The sequence below is a fragment of the Podarcis erhardii genome (assembly GCF_964252035.2).
Source record: "Podarcis erhardii genome assembly, chromosome: 7".
Classification (NCBI taxonomy): Eukaryota; Metazoa; Chordata; class Lepidosauria; order Squamata; family Lacertidae; genus Podarcis; species Podarcis erhardii.
In genome coordinates, this window is record NC_138511.1 from 3,595,629 (window position 1) to 3,610,038 (window position 14,410).

Here is a 14,410-nt window from a genome sequence, read left to right on the forward strand (position 1 = left end):
ATGGGGGAAAATAAATACAGTAAATGGACAAAAGTACAAAGATTCACAAAATGTTTAGGGGTCTGCATCCCCCTGCATCCCCCCAGAAAAAAGCACTGCCTATATCCATAAGGAAAAGCATTTATAAGTGGCAGTTTCCTTCTGAGCCCCTCGACCCGCCAACTTCCAGCACCTGCCAGGACCATTAGCCGGCACAGCATTTGGCCCCTAGAGCCATTTCACACGTGCACCCCTTAAACGGGCTTGTGGCCTTAATCCTGTATCTGAAACCCGCTCCTGCTGGAAGGAAACTCAGCCCGGAAAACGAATTCGCGGGGAAGGGAAGGAAACTCCTCCCCGCCGTGTAGGGAATAGGAAGGTAACATCCAGAAAGCAGCTCTGCCCGGCAGAGGGCAGCGCTCAACAGGCGCGAATACGCTTGAATAATCCGTGTGAATCCTTCCCCGGCGCCTGGACGCGGAGCATAATAGGCTCGGCTTTGTTTCGCGGCGAGTGAGCGCGGAATGGTGGCTCCGTGAGTTGTAAGCACCCAGGTAGACACGTGCACCTGCGAAAGCAAGAGTCCCGGGCCGGCCGGGGGGCTGCGGGGCTGCGGGGGGGAGATGCTGGAGGGCCTCCCCAGGGCGCCTTGCTCGGCCGCGGAGGGGGCGCGCTGCAGGGAGCCCGGCGGCCAAGCGACCCCGTCCCGCGGGAGCGAGGAGGGCGAGGGGGGGGGGGAAAGAAAGAGAGCGCGCCCTCGCCGCCCCCCGCTCCCGACTGGCGGCTCCCGCCCCGGCCCTGACGTCAAGGAAGGAGGAGAGTGAAAGCAAAAGGGAGCGAAGGAAGGCGGGAGCGAGCGAGCGAGCGAGGGAGCGAGCCAGCCAGCCAGCCAGGAAAACACTCCCGCGCCAGCCGAGCAGGGGCAGCAGCCGAGCGGGAGGAGCAGCCGGAGCAGCGCCGGCTTAGGAGCGGCCGGAGGGTCGCCCGAAGTTCTGGGGTGGCCGTCCCCTCGGCGCGGGGTGCGGGAGAAGCCGGGGCGCCGACTGTGGATCTACGCCTTTCCCACCTGGCGGAGCCGAGGAGGCGCAAGAGGAGGGCGCGCGGGCTGGCTGCCGGAGAGGTGAGCGCCGAGGTGCCCCACCAGCCCGCGGCTCTGCCCCGCTGTGGCGCGCTTGGCTCCTCTCGGGCCGCCGCCGCCGCTATTGTCTCGCCGCCGGGTCTGCCTCTGTTTACCTTGCCGGGCGGGGTCCAGGGAAGGGGTCGCTGCGCGCAGGCGAGAGAAAGGAAGCAGAAAAGAAAGCGCCCCCATCTCTCCTCCGCGGGGCCGAAACGGCGTGTTGCGTGGCGGGGGGGGGGCTGCCTGGCGAACGCCCAGCCCGGCCAACAGAGAGTTTCCTTGGGGAGACCCCCGTCAGATAACGCCCCCCCCTTGCCTACAATGCCGTGTGCACGCGCGGGGCCCCCTCGCCTTCTCCTTCGCCTGCGCTTCAGATCCTCCCATCCTCTGATTTCCCCACCATAACATCAACATTGCAGAGAAGCGCTTCTGGCGTGAAATTAATTTATTTGTCTGGGCGGGGGGGGGCGGGCGGGTGGAGGAGAGAAAGACGATTCCCTTTTGGAAACGGGCTCAGAGTGTGACGATATACCCCCCCGCCCGTTCTTCCTTCCGTTGCTTTCTCCTGGGATCCAGTAGATCGCGCATTGGCCAAGGATGGGCTTGGCCAGCGCCCTTCTCTCCGGAGAGGGTTGGGGGTGTCGCTGTGTGTGTGTGTGTGTGTGTGTGTGAGAGAGAGAGAGAGAGAGAGAGAGAGAGAGAGAGAGAGAGATTTGCCTATTTGTTGCTGGACCCCCATATTTTTTTTGCAAACGACCAAGTGTTATCTGGAACGTGGGCGCGATCCTGTTGCACGTTCATTGAGGAGTAAGTCCCGCTGGCTGCAACAGTTCCCAGGGAAATATGCGCTGGATCGCTCTTCTCAAGAGCTTTTGCGGAGCACCTCTGCCCCCCCCCTCAATTTCTCACAAGGGCTTCGTTTTCCTTTCTTCTTTCTCGTGCTAACGCAGGTTTAAAATGTTGTTTTAGGCTTGCTTCCCTCTTGTGGGTCTATTTTCTTTTTAAGCCAAAGAAAAAAACAGCTGCGGAAAGTTTTCTGTTCGCCTCTCGCCTTCCTTCGCAACTCCCCCCCCCCCCCCGCGCTGGGGCGTGCGCCTGTGTTTGCTCCGGATCAAGTTTCTTCTGGTGACTTTTGGAGGAGCGCGTTACGAGATCTCTCTCCCCCGCCCAGCTCCTGCCCGGGGCATTCCCGCCCCCACCCCACCCCTCTGCATCATTTGGAGCCCGACCCTCCTGCCTGCATAGTTGTTGTTGTTGAGTCGCGTCCGCCTCTTCGTGACCCCCTGGACCAGAGCACGCCTGGCACTCCTCTCTTCCACTGCCTGCCTGCATAGTTACTTAGAGGCAAGTTCCCCGCCTTCCAAGCGAGGCATGCGCTCATCCTCTGCGCTCTCAGGCTCGCAGCCCGATCCCACTGGTGTTTCCCTGGGAGCAAATCCTGTTAAGTTCAGTGGGGCTTGCCTCCAGGTAAGGGGAAGCCTTGACTCTTGGGTAGGATTGCAGCGTTGGCGCCGCCTTGGCAGTCCTCCCCCAGGTGTGTGGAGGGGGGGGAGGGTTGTCCCTAAGCCAGCTGCTCTGGCTTCTTGCTTCGGGCCCAAGAGCTGCCCGGCCCAGGCAGAGAATCCTGAAAATTATTCTAGCAGATATTTGGCTAGTGATAGCACTACTCAACCTTTCCTATTCCTTTCCTTCACCACTAATATATATCTCACAATCTTAATCTAATATTTATTCCACCTGCTGCAGTTTTTGGGTCTGTTGCCCTCCCCCACTGACAGGCTCTTCCCAAAAAAGGAAAGGGGGGAAAAAGGAAAAGGAAAAAGAAGAAGAAATACTGATGTCTCTCTTGTCAGCAAACATTTGAACCCTGCATGTCTGGGGCGGCCTCCCCACTTTTCAAACAGAGCAACACAAAAAAGTCCCTTCTGTGTATGTGTACACAACACCATCTGGGCTGCTTTTCTTTTCAGCCTCTATAGTCTCCTTCCCCTCCTGCTTTTAATGTTCTTTTCTCTCTCCTCCCTCTTTTTTCTCTTAAGTAATTTGAAAAACGCAAATAGATCCCTGGGGCTTGTTCACATCAGTACAAAGCATGGGAGGCAACAGCCGTTCAATGTAGCTTTTTATTTTAAATAAACTCTCCAGTTCAAAACTGGCCAGATAGCCCTAGTCTCCCTTGCCGTTTCTCCACACCCACACATCCCATAGCCACACAGAATAGGGTTGCCAGCTGACCAGGAAAAGCGAACAAAAAGCCCCTTGCTAGGCTTGCTCTTGTGGCCTTAATAATAGCCTGATCTGCAGAAGCAGCAGGGAATGCTTTTCTGGGCATGGGGGTAAGTGTGATGGCCAGCTAATACCTGCCAGTGAAGGTGCAGAACAGCTGCTTTAGCAGGGCATAGGACCGCCGGACAGTTGGGAAGTAAGCAACTCTGCATGCCATAGAATCACAGAAGGATGGAGTGTGGTGATGTATTTGATGGAAACACTTGATGTGGATTCCTTGCTCTGTAAAATGTGCTTTCAACACAAGCAGAGAAAGGTCCCCCTTCTCAATGCCTCATTAAGCCAGATATAATTTGCTCTGTGTGTGTCACCCTTTGAAATTGTTGGTAGGTTCAAGGTTGAGAAAAAGGAAAGACTTATTTCCATGTGAAGTTATGAGCTTATGGAATTCACTGCCACAAGATGTGGTGATGGACTCTAGCAAGAAGGACCAGGCGCATTTGTGGAGAAGGGGGGGGGTGTTGTCTGCCAGCAGCTCTGGGCCATGATAACCAAATGGATCCACCATGTTCAGAGGCAAGGTACCTCTGGGGGCAAACTAAAAGAAAGCCCCCCCCCACCTGTCCAGCCCTGCTTGTGAGTCTGCAGAGGTGGAAATGGTTGGCTGGGCTTCTCCATGGGACTCCGTTCCATTTAGCTGGGCTGTTCTTGGACTAATAGCTTTTGCTCAGAACCTGTTTGTTGTGTGTATGCCAGCCTGGATGTCAGTTTTCCTTCTCAATCCACTCTGGCTGAGGTTTCTAATCTGTGAGCTGATTTTTGGTGTGGAGGCGAGGTGTAATTGTCCCTCCTTCTTAATTAGCACAGGAGTAGCAGCATCTGCAAAGTAAGTTAGCAAAGGAAATGTGGACAGTCTTTGCTTATTTATTCCTGCTTTCTCTTCTGCTACTCAGGTTCCCCAATTTTCTTCTCTTTCTAGACTCATTTTATTTGAGGGAGCCTTCCTCACAGGATTACTGTAAGGTTTCATTTAGATCATCTTAGTAGGGTTCTGATAGTTACATGACTCTGGGTTGGGGGCTAATGACAGCCTCCCACGTTAACCCCCTGTCAACACCTTGCTGATGCTAAACTGAGGATGTTGGTCTTTCACGAAACTGTTCTACCTCTACAAGTGTTTTGCAAAATGTAGACTGCTTAGGACTTGAATGAGATGAACCCCAGGTGAGTTTTCCTCTGCTGGAAAAAGCAAATTGGGTGCTAAGGAGGGGTGCGTCCTTCCCCAGCCTTTCCTGACCTGGTGCCCTCCAGATGCTTTGGATGACAACTTCCCTCAGCCCCAGCCAGCACAGCTGATAAGAATTGTAGTCCAAAACATCTGGAGGGCACCTGATTGTGGAAGGCTGCTTTCACCTGAGCTATGCCTTCTGCTTGGACACACAAAAGGGAGAGGATCCATATTGTCAAATCCCTCTCTTTCTTACAGAATTGGGGGCCAGTGGGATGACTATGTATTCCTTTCCAGCAGGGGGCACCCTCATGCCCTCCTCCTCCTTATCTTCCCAAATGAGGGGAGTGGTCTCCCCCCCCCCCTCTATTTTCTGTTCTGTAGGCAGGATCTGGGAATCTTCAACTCAGAAGCATTTTGGGCTTTGTGGGGGAGGGGTGAGAGGAGGCGGTAGTAAAGCTAGTTACTAAATGGCTCAGAGCCACAGATCCTCCTCCTTGATCTCTTGACGGCTCTTTTATCTCTGACTCTGTGGCTTTTGCCTTTGGGGTGGAGTTGGCTTCATGGCTTCCAGACGACTGAAGTGGCTTTCAGAGGGGTACTAATTTAAACACACGCGACACTGGTGTTAGCTTTTTGTGCCAACCAAGATCTTCCCAGCCAGGGCAGGAGGCGGCAAACTGCATCTTTTGTTTTCTCTCTTGTTTCCTCTCCTCCTTTTGCCTGCTTTCTCCTGCCTGCTGCCAACACAGCATTTCGTCAGGGATTGCCTCTGATTTCTGCTGCTGGGTGGCTACAGCATTTGGAGCTGGTGGCAAATGTCATCAGGCAGTAGTGGGCAAATGCTTGCTGGGGAGGGTAGATTTGGGCATGAAACAAGACACCCCCCAGTTAGACCTTCTTAACCCAAAGGTGGACTCATTTTGAGGCCCCACAGATGTAGAGCTGTGCATACCCAAAGGTGTATCCCGTGTTAGTCCTACGCAGAGTAGACCCATTTAAAATTAACACACATTACTCTGTTCAGTCCATTAATTTCAATAGGTTTGGTCTGACTAAAGCCTATTGCTTTTTCTATTTATTACCTGCCCTTAAGGAACAGGCATGCTACATGGGAAATAACATCAGGGGGTCAAAGCAAGTGAGTCAAGCTGTAATGCAGCTGTGCTGGCTGAGGCTGAGGGGAACTGTAGTCCAAAACAACTGGAAAGGCTGCTATGATGAATTGCCTGTGGAAATGTAGTTAGTTGTCCGGGGTCCTGCCCAGGCCCAGTCTGTGATATAAAAAGCCAGGCTGTTGGGACCTCCAAGTAGTTCACTCTCCCAGTCTGGGGCCTGTTCCATTTCACAAGCGTGGTTCTTTGCTCATTTTCATGATGGGTGGGGGCGACTGGAGGTGTGTAGGTGCAGGTGCTGCCTGGCAGGGCTTTTCTTCAGCTGGAACTCGCTGGAACTCAGTTCTGGCACCTCTCAGGTGGGGGCACCATTGCCATTATAAAAGAACAAGGGAGGCGTTCATAGTGAGTTCCATCACCTCTTTTTCTAGAAAAAGAGCTCTGCATTTTGGGGAAGGATTAGTCTGCCTTAAAGAAGAGGCCCTGGACTAAGCCCGCCCACCCACTTGCTGCAGTGGGTGCTCTGCACCATTGTTCAGGGCAAGCTGAGAGACCCACGGCCACCAGGGTGAAACTGAGGGGACTGCAAGGGCTGTGGCTCAGGGGCACAGTATCTGCCTTGCATGCAGAACATCTGAAGCCAGGGCTGGGAATTGTCTTCCAGCTGAAACCCTGGAGAGCTGTTGCCAGTCTGTGGACAATACTGAGCTTGATGGACCAATAGCTCTAAGCTTCATATGTGCACAATGCTTCTATAATATATAATGCTAATCAGCAACCTTTACATGAGCCCTAAAAGGTTGGCCAGTGCTGTCATCCCCATTTTGCAGATGCAAGACTGAGGGTGAGAGAACTGTAGTGTTCCTAATGCCATTTAGTGGCAGAGTGTAAGAGATTAGAACTGCAGACTTCTTGGTGTGAGTCTCTGCCTCTTAGCCACCAAGGATGACACCAATGATTTTGTTTTTATTCCTAGTCTGTCTTGCCAAGGTGTGAAACTCCTCCGTGGAGTGACAGGACTGATTGGCATCTTACAGGCATTCATCTTGGATGTGTTTTTCCCACCACAGAAAGCATCCCGATTTCCTTGCTGGAGCAATCTAGACTGGGCCAGCCTGCTTTGTTCCTTCCTTCTGCCTAAATTTTAGCTCCTTGGATGAGGAGTTCCCTTTGTATTCTTGCCTAAGACTGACCCACCATGTAGTACAGCACTGATGGGGGAACCTGTGGCCCTCTAGGAGTTGCTGGTCTTCCAGTTCCCATCAGCAACTAGGGGCTATAATTGAACAACATCTGGAGAGCCACAGGGTCCCCATCTGTGTGGTAATCTTAAGATAAAAAGAACCGCTGCCCCTCGACTTAGGGGAGACAATCCCCTGGAAGCCCCGGTGGAATGAATGGAACATCCTGGGAGATGGTCCACGGTGTTCCTAATTGCTGCCTTTATTGGCACCCCAAAATCCATCCTGAAGTAGCCATTTCAGGTGGACTGATCTAGGCTGAATCATTTTTATTCAGAACCCAATAAACGTGCTTCCACAGTCTTGCTCTTCTGCCTTCTCTCTTGGGGCTTAATTTTGTCCTCTTCCCCTTTTGACTCACTGGCTATTCCGGAGCCTCTTTTAGTTGGGAGTTGTGCAACTGCTCTGCTGACTTCGATGGCTCTTTTCTTCACAGCATCCAAAAATGGGAAGATCTGTGATAACTCTGTGGGAATGTATATTCACGCAATATCTCTAGTTTAAAGGATCCAGTTCCTGATGGGTCTGAGCAAAGGTCTGTTTCAGGTGTGGGGACTTCTGGCCCTCCAGATGCTGCTGACCTACATCTCCCCTCAGCCCCAGGCAGCATGGCCTGTGGCCAGGGATGATGGGAGATGCAGTTCTGCAGCACCTGGAGGCCCCAGGTCCCCCAGACATGGCTTATCGAGACCAGCATTCTGCTGCCTGCAGTGATCTGCCAGATTTATTTAAAAGATTTATTGCATTTCTATTGCAACTTTACTCAGGAGGAGCTCAAGGTCGTGTCCATGGGTTTTTCTCCAGAAAGCCCTTGAGGAAAACATGAGGTCAGTGGCCCTCTCTTGCTTGGAGTGGCAATCAGAGACCCCCTGCCTCTGATCTTGGAGAGATTATATGGCCATTATGGTTTGTGACCATTGCCTAATCTCCTTTTAAATTCATATTTAAAACATTTAAAATTCACCACATCTTGTAGAAAAAGATGCCATAGTTTAACTATGGGTACATTTTCTAAGCGCTGTTTACATACTGAAAAATAAGATGGCCCCTGTCATCTGATAGGCTCACAATTTATTTATTTATTTAGAAGCAATTCTAAGCTTATTAATATTTTAAAGCAAGATACAGGTACAAACTGGATTTCCAGGGGGTGGGGGCGGGGGGAGAGTCCAGTCTTGAGCTCCTTGGAGGAAAGGTAAATGTAAAAATAAATAAATAAATCTTATGGGTCAAGAGAAAAATGTTTGTTCACAAGACACAGGAAGCAGTTAACAAATGATGCTTCATGTAACTGACATGGCACGAAAGGAAAAAGGATTGGGGAGGGAGGAAGAAGAAAGCGAGCACTGAAGCAGCTGTGCCTTCATTAGATGATGGATGGGGCCAGGTGGACCTGCCCTTTGCAGAATGTTCTTCCTGGGAGATAGGGAGACATGGTTCCATGGCAGAGGCCAAAGCGTGTCTCTTTTGCACTTGGGCAAAAAAAATGAGAGGCACAAATACAAGATGGGTGACACCTGGCTTGAGAGCAGTACATGTGAAAAGGATCTAGGAGTCTTGGTTGACCACAAACTTGACATGAGCCAACAGTGGGACGCGGCAGCTAAAAAAGCCAATGCAATTCTGGGCTGCATCAATAGGAGTGGCAGGGGGTTGGACTCGATGGCCCTTGTGGTCTCTTCCAACTCTATGATTCTATGATTCTATGATTCTTGAGTATAGCATCTAGATCAAGGGAAGTAATAGTGTCACTGTATTCTGCTCTGGTCAGACCTCACCTGGAGTACTGTGTCCAGTTCTGGGCACCATAGTTCAAGAAGTACACGGACAAACTGGAACGTGACCAGAGGAGGGCAACCAAAATGGTCAAAGGCCTGGAAACGATGCCTTATGAGGAATGGCTAAGGGAGCTGGGCATGTTTAGCCTGGAGAAGAGGAGGTTAAGGGGTGATATGATAGCCATGTTCAAATATATAAAAGGATGTCACATAGAGGAGGGAGAAAGGTTGTTTTCTGCTGCTCCAGAGAAGCGGACACGGAGCAATGGATCCAAACTACAAGAAAGAAGATTCCACCTAAACATTAGGAAGAACTTCCTGACAGTAAGAGCTGTTTGACAGTGGAATTTGCTGCCAAGGAGTGTGGTGGAGTCTCCTTCTTTGGAGGTCTTTAAGGAGAGGCTTGACAACCATATGTCAGGAGTGCTCTGATGGTGTTTCCTGCTTGGCAGGGGGTTGGACTCGATGGCCCTTGTGGTCTCTTCCAACTCTATGATTCTATGATTCAGCTCTGCAGTCTCAGGTAGCTTTGGTGGTTCTTTGATATAGCCATAGGTAAAAATTGGCTCCTTCCTACTGAGTTGGCATCAGCTGGTGAAGTAACGGTGGAATGGCACAGATCTCCTTTCAGCCAAAGTGGAAAGGCCTTTAAATTCTCCCCCATGGAGAGTGAACGCCTGGTGTTACCGTCTGCACTAATGCAAATTTCTCCAGCCTGTTGGCTCACTTAGGCAACTGCAACTGTTTTGAGATGTAAGCCGCTATCTAACTGTAGCAGCTGAATATATTTGCATTGGAAAGTAGTCCTCACTGGTGTATAATTGAGAGCTACCTGTGTGTATTTGCATTAGTAAGTGGCCTGGTGGTTTCTCTAGTCAGGATTTCACTGCCGCCCCTGGAGTCTGATGGACACTTCAGCATTAATAGGAATGTTCCTGCCACCTTTTGCCAACATAATCAGCCCCCTATCAAAAGCATCCTCTGACCCGTTTGAAGCTGCTCATGCAGGCCTGTGGGCAATGGTGGATTTCTTGCCGCTTGGCTCTTCAGCGATTGACAGGGGGGCGAGGGGGGTGTCAGGCTGGAATGTGCTGCTTGTTAGCGGATGAAGACAAATTTGCAAGTGGCTTCTAGGGTGTCTGTGGCTGGAGTCAGATGATCTCCCCCCTCCCTGCCAGAGTTTGTTAATTTTATTTCATAAAATACAGTACTGCATGATTGTGAAAAACGGAACAAAAACCTTCAAAATGCGTTGAAGTGCTTTGAGAGAGGTTTTGATGGGGGCACAGCAGGGCTGGCTGATGGGGATAGCAGTCCACCTGTAACACAGCCTTTGCCACCCTGGAGTCTTCCAGATGTTTTGGATGGCAACTTCCACTCATTGGGAGCTGGGGTACAAAACATCTCGCGTGCACTAGGCTGGCAAAGGATGTGTTATGGTAAAAACTGATGGGCACACTTCGTTCCTGATGCACCGTCTGGGGAAGGGGCAGAGCATGCAGAAGGCGTGAGCTGCAACCCTTTTCCAAAATCTTGGAGAGCTGCTGCCAGTTGGTGTAAGGATGGACAAAGAATCTGACTTGGCCTAAAGCAGTTTCCTATATTCCGGGTGGGGGGGGGTCACCCCCATTCAGTCCAGTAGCTTTATTGTTGGCATGCATGGTTTGGCTCAGCCCAGATGCATAAACCGGGGGGGGGGGGAATTGCGGGGCAGGGTGTGTTGCTGGGTTCCAAAGGTGTGCACTAAACAGACTTTTCCACATTTGTTGCTTATCTTGGTCTATTTCTGATCTGGTTGTAAGCACCTGCTCAACACTTGCCAAGGTTGCTGCCATTCTCCTGAGATCCAGCAGTGATCTACAGATTTGTGCAGAGGGTGGGGTTTCCTGCTGCCACTGACTTTCAGACACCCCATGGTACCAGAGTGGGTTTCTCCTTTGCTCGCAGTGCAGGAATTAGAAGGGTTTGGCAGGAGTCTGACCAGCCAATTCAACCTGCCTCTGGCCAGCAGCACTTGGGGGAGGGAGTAGTTCCAGTTTGAGTTCTGCAGCCCCCAACTTGCAAGACAGCCTAACGAAATATACAAATAGCCGTAGTTGTCTGTTGCAGTGAACCCATCAGGGTCTTGTGGGACCTTCAAGATTAAGATGTGTATTATGTCGGGGATGGGCAAGGCAGATTTCTGGGTGATTTGAAGGAGATCAGAAGCATTTCTGACTCAGTTTGTTCAATAGTAGCAGCAACAAAACTCAGCCAGTTCTGGTACCCAGAACTAATTCCTGGACTCCAAATTATTTAATTCTAAGCACACATATTTTGCACCAAGCTCTAATTGGTGGATTTGGGGGGGGGGGGTTAAAAAAACCCAAAGCAAAGCCTGCAAGCCTGCTCATCCCTGTATTATAGGGTATACTTTCGTGGATTGCAGCATCCACAACATCAGCTGCATGGACCTCTCCTCAGCTGGCAGACAGATTATACATTTTTCAGATGGGAAGGGGAGGTGACCTATGAGGAGAAATGGGAAGAGAATGCAAAATGCAGAGTTTGTGACCATTCAGTTAATGCTAAAATGTATGCAATATAAGCCCAGTGGATCATTCGTAGAAGCATTAATTGGTGATACAACACAATCATTCTAGATTTGCTGTGTTATTTAAGAGCTGGAGTGGAAAAGGAAACCCCTGCACAGATAGAGTCAAACTTCTTGATAATTTCTAATCCAGCATTTTCACACTGGAATGTCTCTTCACATTTTAAAGTTTCTTATGACTGAGCACAGATGAACCCCAAGTTGAGTGTTTTCTCCTGTGCCCCAAGGAGCTGAATCTTTATGAAAAAGGCCTGGAGGAGAAGCTGTTGAGTGCTGGAATCTTCCTGCCCCCTTTATTCCAATTTTCACATTTGCTTTTTTTATAACTGAAGTCTGTTTTTTCAGGCATCTGCTAATATTAAGCAGTGAGCTATTTTTAAATTTGCATAAATTTATAGTAGCCTAGCACATCCAAATCCACATGAATTCAGGGGTGAGGAAGGTTGTATAAAATGATTTCAAGTGTGGTTTGCAGGGTGGTGGGGCAGGAGAGAGAGGCTAATCTGCAAAAAGAGGCCTGGGGGCTGCAGCATGTCTTGAGGTTGCAGCCTTTGACCTGAAGCATTGCTGTGCTATCCTGGAATCCCTGAGAAATGCATTCTGTACGTGTTCAGGGTGCTTATTTTATTACTCCACAGTTTCCCCTGATTCCTTCATGAAGTTAAGTAGGACCAGGTTTGAGGAACCTTCAGTCTGAGGGCCGCATTCCCTCCTGGCCAACCTTCTAGGGGCCACTTCCCAGTGGTGGGCAGGGCCAGAGGCAAAAGGGGGTGGAGCAATGGGTGTCATTTCTGTACTGAAGGGGACATCTGTGCAAAAAGCACCATCCTAGTTGGGTGATGCAGTTCCAGCAAGGAAGGAAGCGCTCTAGGAGAGCAGAGAGCAGGGCTGGCAAGAGGTGGGGTCCAGGGAGAATCCCAGGGGGCTGGAGAGGCCACACGGCCTCTGGGCTGACTCCAAAACCCTTCCTTTACATGACAGCCGAGATCCAAGATCCTGCTCTGCTTGGACTGTGCTTGGTGGTGGGGCTTCCTGGTGTAATAGCCTTTGGTTCCCACAGTCTACTGACCCTGTTCCTTGTTCCCTTTCCGGAGATCCATTTATATGCTTCTTTCTGCCATGAACTCTGCCTCCTTTGGGGACCTTGGGAGGAGGGAGGGCTCTTCCTGTTTCCCTTAATGAAGAACAATAGCAGCTGTGACTCCCACCATCCTCAGGCCTGCTGAATTCTAAAAATGGTCTTGTCCAGGGCTTTCCAAATGCTGCGTAACTCGCCCTGACCCTGCATCTCAGAGGTGCTTCTGGGAGTGGGGGTTGTGTGCTCTGCAGCCAGTTCACCCTTTGCACACTCTGCACTTGAGTCCCACTTGACTTGCCCTGGAGATGTGAGCTCAAGCCCAGGGTGCCAAGATGTGTGATGTCTCTCAGTTAGTGCTGCAATCTGTAAATGATGGAAGAGTCAAATCTGAACCAGTCCCAGGAATCGGAGGTATCCCTCAAGCCGAGAAGGATAAAAACAAAGCTGGCAATAGAGGAATGCCCTTGTAGCAGGGGTGGATAACCCTTTTCAGCCGGAGGGCCACATTGCCTTCTGGGGGCCGCATCCCAGTGGGGGGGGGGAACCAAAGGCAAAAGTAGGTGTAGCAACAAGTGAATTTTAGCTTTATACTGTGGGCTAGTGTCTACACCCCCATCCCCTGCTGTTTATTCTCTGCCCTGGCAAGTGGGGGGCAGGGTCAGAGGTCCAAGACAACAGTCCAGCCAGGCAAGAACCCTCAAGGATGGTGCAAAGCAGGGGTGGTCTTGGGCAGCAGCTAGTCCTGCTAGCTAGGGATGATCAGTCCAACAACAACTGGGGGACCCAAGTTTGAGAAAAGCTGTTCTAGGGGGAGAGGGTGTGGCTGCCTCAGATAGAGCCTCAAAGGGCCACATTGTACAGACTTAGTGGGGCCACATTCTACACTTCTAGATAACACATCTCTGAAAAGGGTGGCGATGATTGTCAAAGGATATATCGCAACAATGGGGAGGGGGGGTTAGTGTAGAAAAAAGATGTCTGGGCATGTGGAGGATAACAGAGGCTTATCAAAGGATGCATGGCCCGGAGAAAGTGAACCCCCCTCACCCCCCTTTCATAGCACTAGAATCAAGAATCCTGCAATGAAGCTGAAATGCTGGGAGATTCCAGGACAGAGGAAAGGAAGCACTGCTTCATGCATGTAAACTGGGAATTTGCTGCTGTAAGATATAGTGATCATCACCTACTTAGGCAAATTCACACAGCATGAAGCTATCAGTGCCCACTGTCTTGATGGCTGTATCTTACCTCCAGGAGAGACTGCCAGCCGGAGGAATGCCAGCCGGAGGAGACGACTGCTGCACTCACAGCCTGATGGTGGGTTTCTAAGGGGCACCTAGTTGCCCACTCTGGGAAATGGGGTGCTGGACCTGAAAGGCCTTGGCTTTCATCCAGGTTCTCATGTGAGTGTCACTACACAGAATTCACTATGTCTAGGTCCCTGCATGCACAGCGGGTCTCTCTGGTTGTGACAATGCGTCTCAGTGATCTACAACATCTGATTCTTTTTTATGTTCAGTGGAGAATACAGCAGCTAGTTCAAAAAAGGAATTGCTCTCCAACCCCAAAGGAAGATAATGGACCCGTTTTGACTTGTTTTCCCCAATCTGGGATGGAGCCAGGCATAGCCAATGCCATGTCCTCAAATCTTGTGGTCTGCAACTCCATCATTCCTGCCCACTGGCTGTGCTGACAGGGTCTGGTGGGAGCTGCTGTCCTCCCATGCGTCACATTGGCAACCCCTGCTTTGTGGCCTCTTGGAGTGAACCTGCTCTCCACCCCAGGTATTTGGGGGTCTGAGCAGGAAAATCAAAGTGGACTTTCTATTCTGTCCACTCCACAGTTAAGGGGCAGGCACACTCTAATCGGGAACTTCTCCTATGCAAACCCATTTGAAAGGAACAGGAACTGTGGCAGAATGCTGCTCTTGGAGAGGAAGTGGATTCTGCTCCAAGAAGGTATGCCCCATAATAATACGTTTGGTAGTCTTTAAGGTGCTACAGTGCCTTTTGTTTTCAAGCTAGGGTTGCTAAAGTACCAGGGAAATGCAGCCCG

The 14,410-nt window shown here is 50.7% G+C and overlaps 1 protein-coding gene across 2 annotated transcripts in view; it reads left to right on the forward strand.

Annotated features, from left to right (window-relative positions):
• The first annotated feature begins 427 nt into the window (after positions 1–427).
• The window catches only part of SEMA4C (semaphorin 4C), a 61,350-nt gene continuing 47,367 nt past the window's right edge, over positions 428–14,410 (forward strand). The window contains exon 1 of one of the 2 annotated variants that reach the window (XM_081870005.1): positions 428–533. The gene's annotated coding sequence lies outside the window, so the exon portion shown is untranslated. Of the gene's footprint in view, positions 534–850; positions 1,100–14,410 lie in introns of those variants that run through there. The other variant, XM_081870006.1, reaches the window with a different exon arrangement.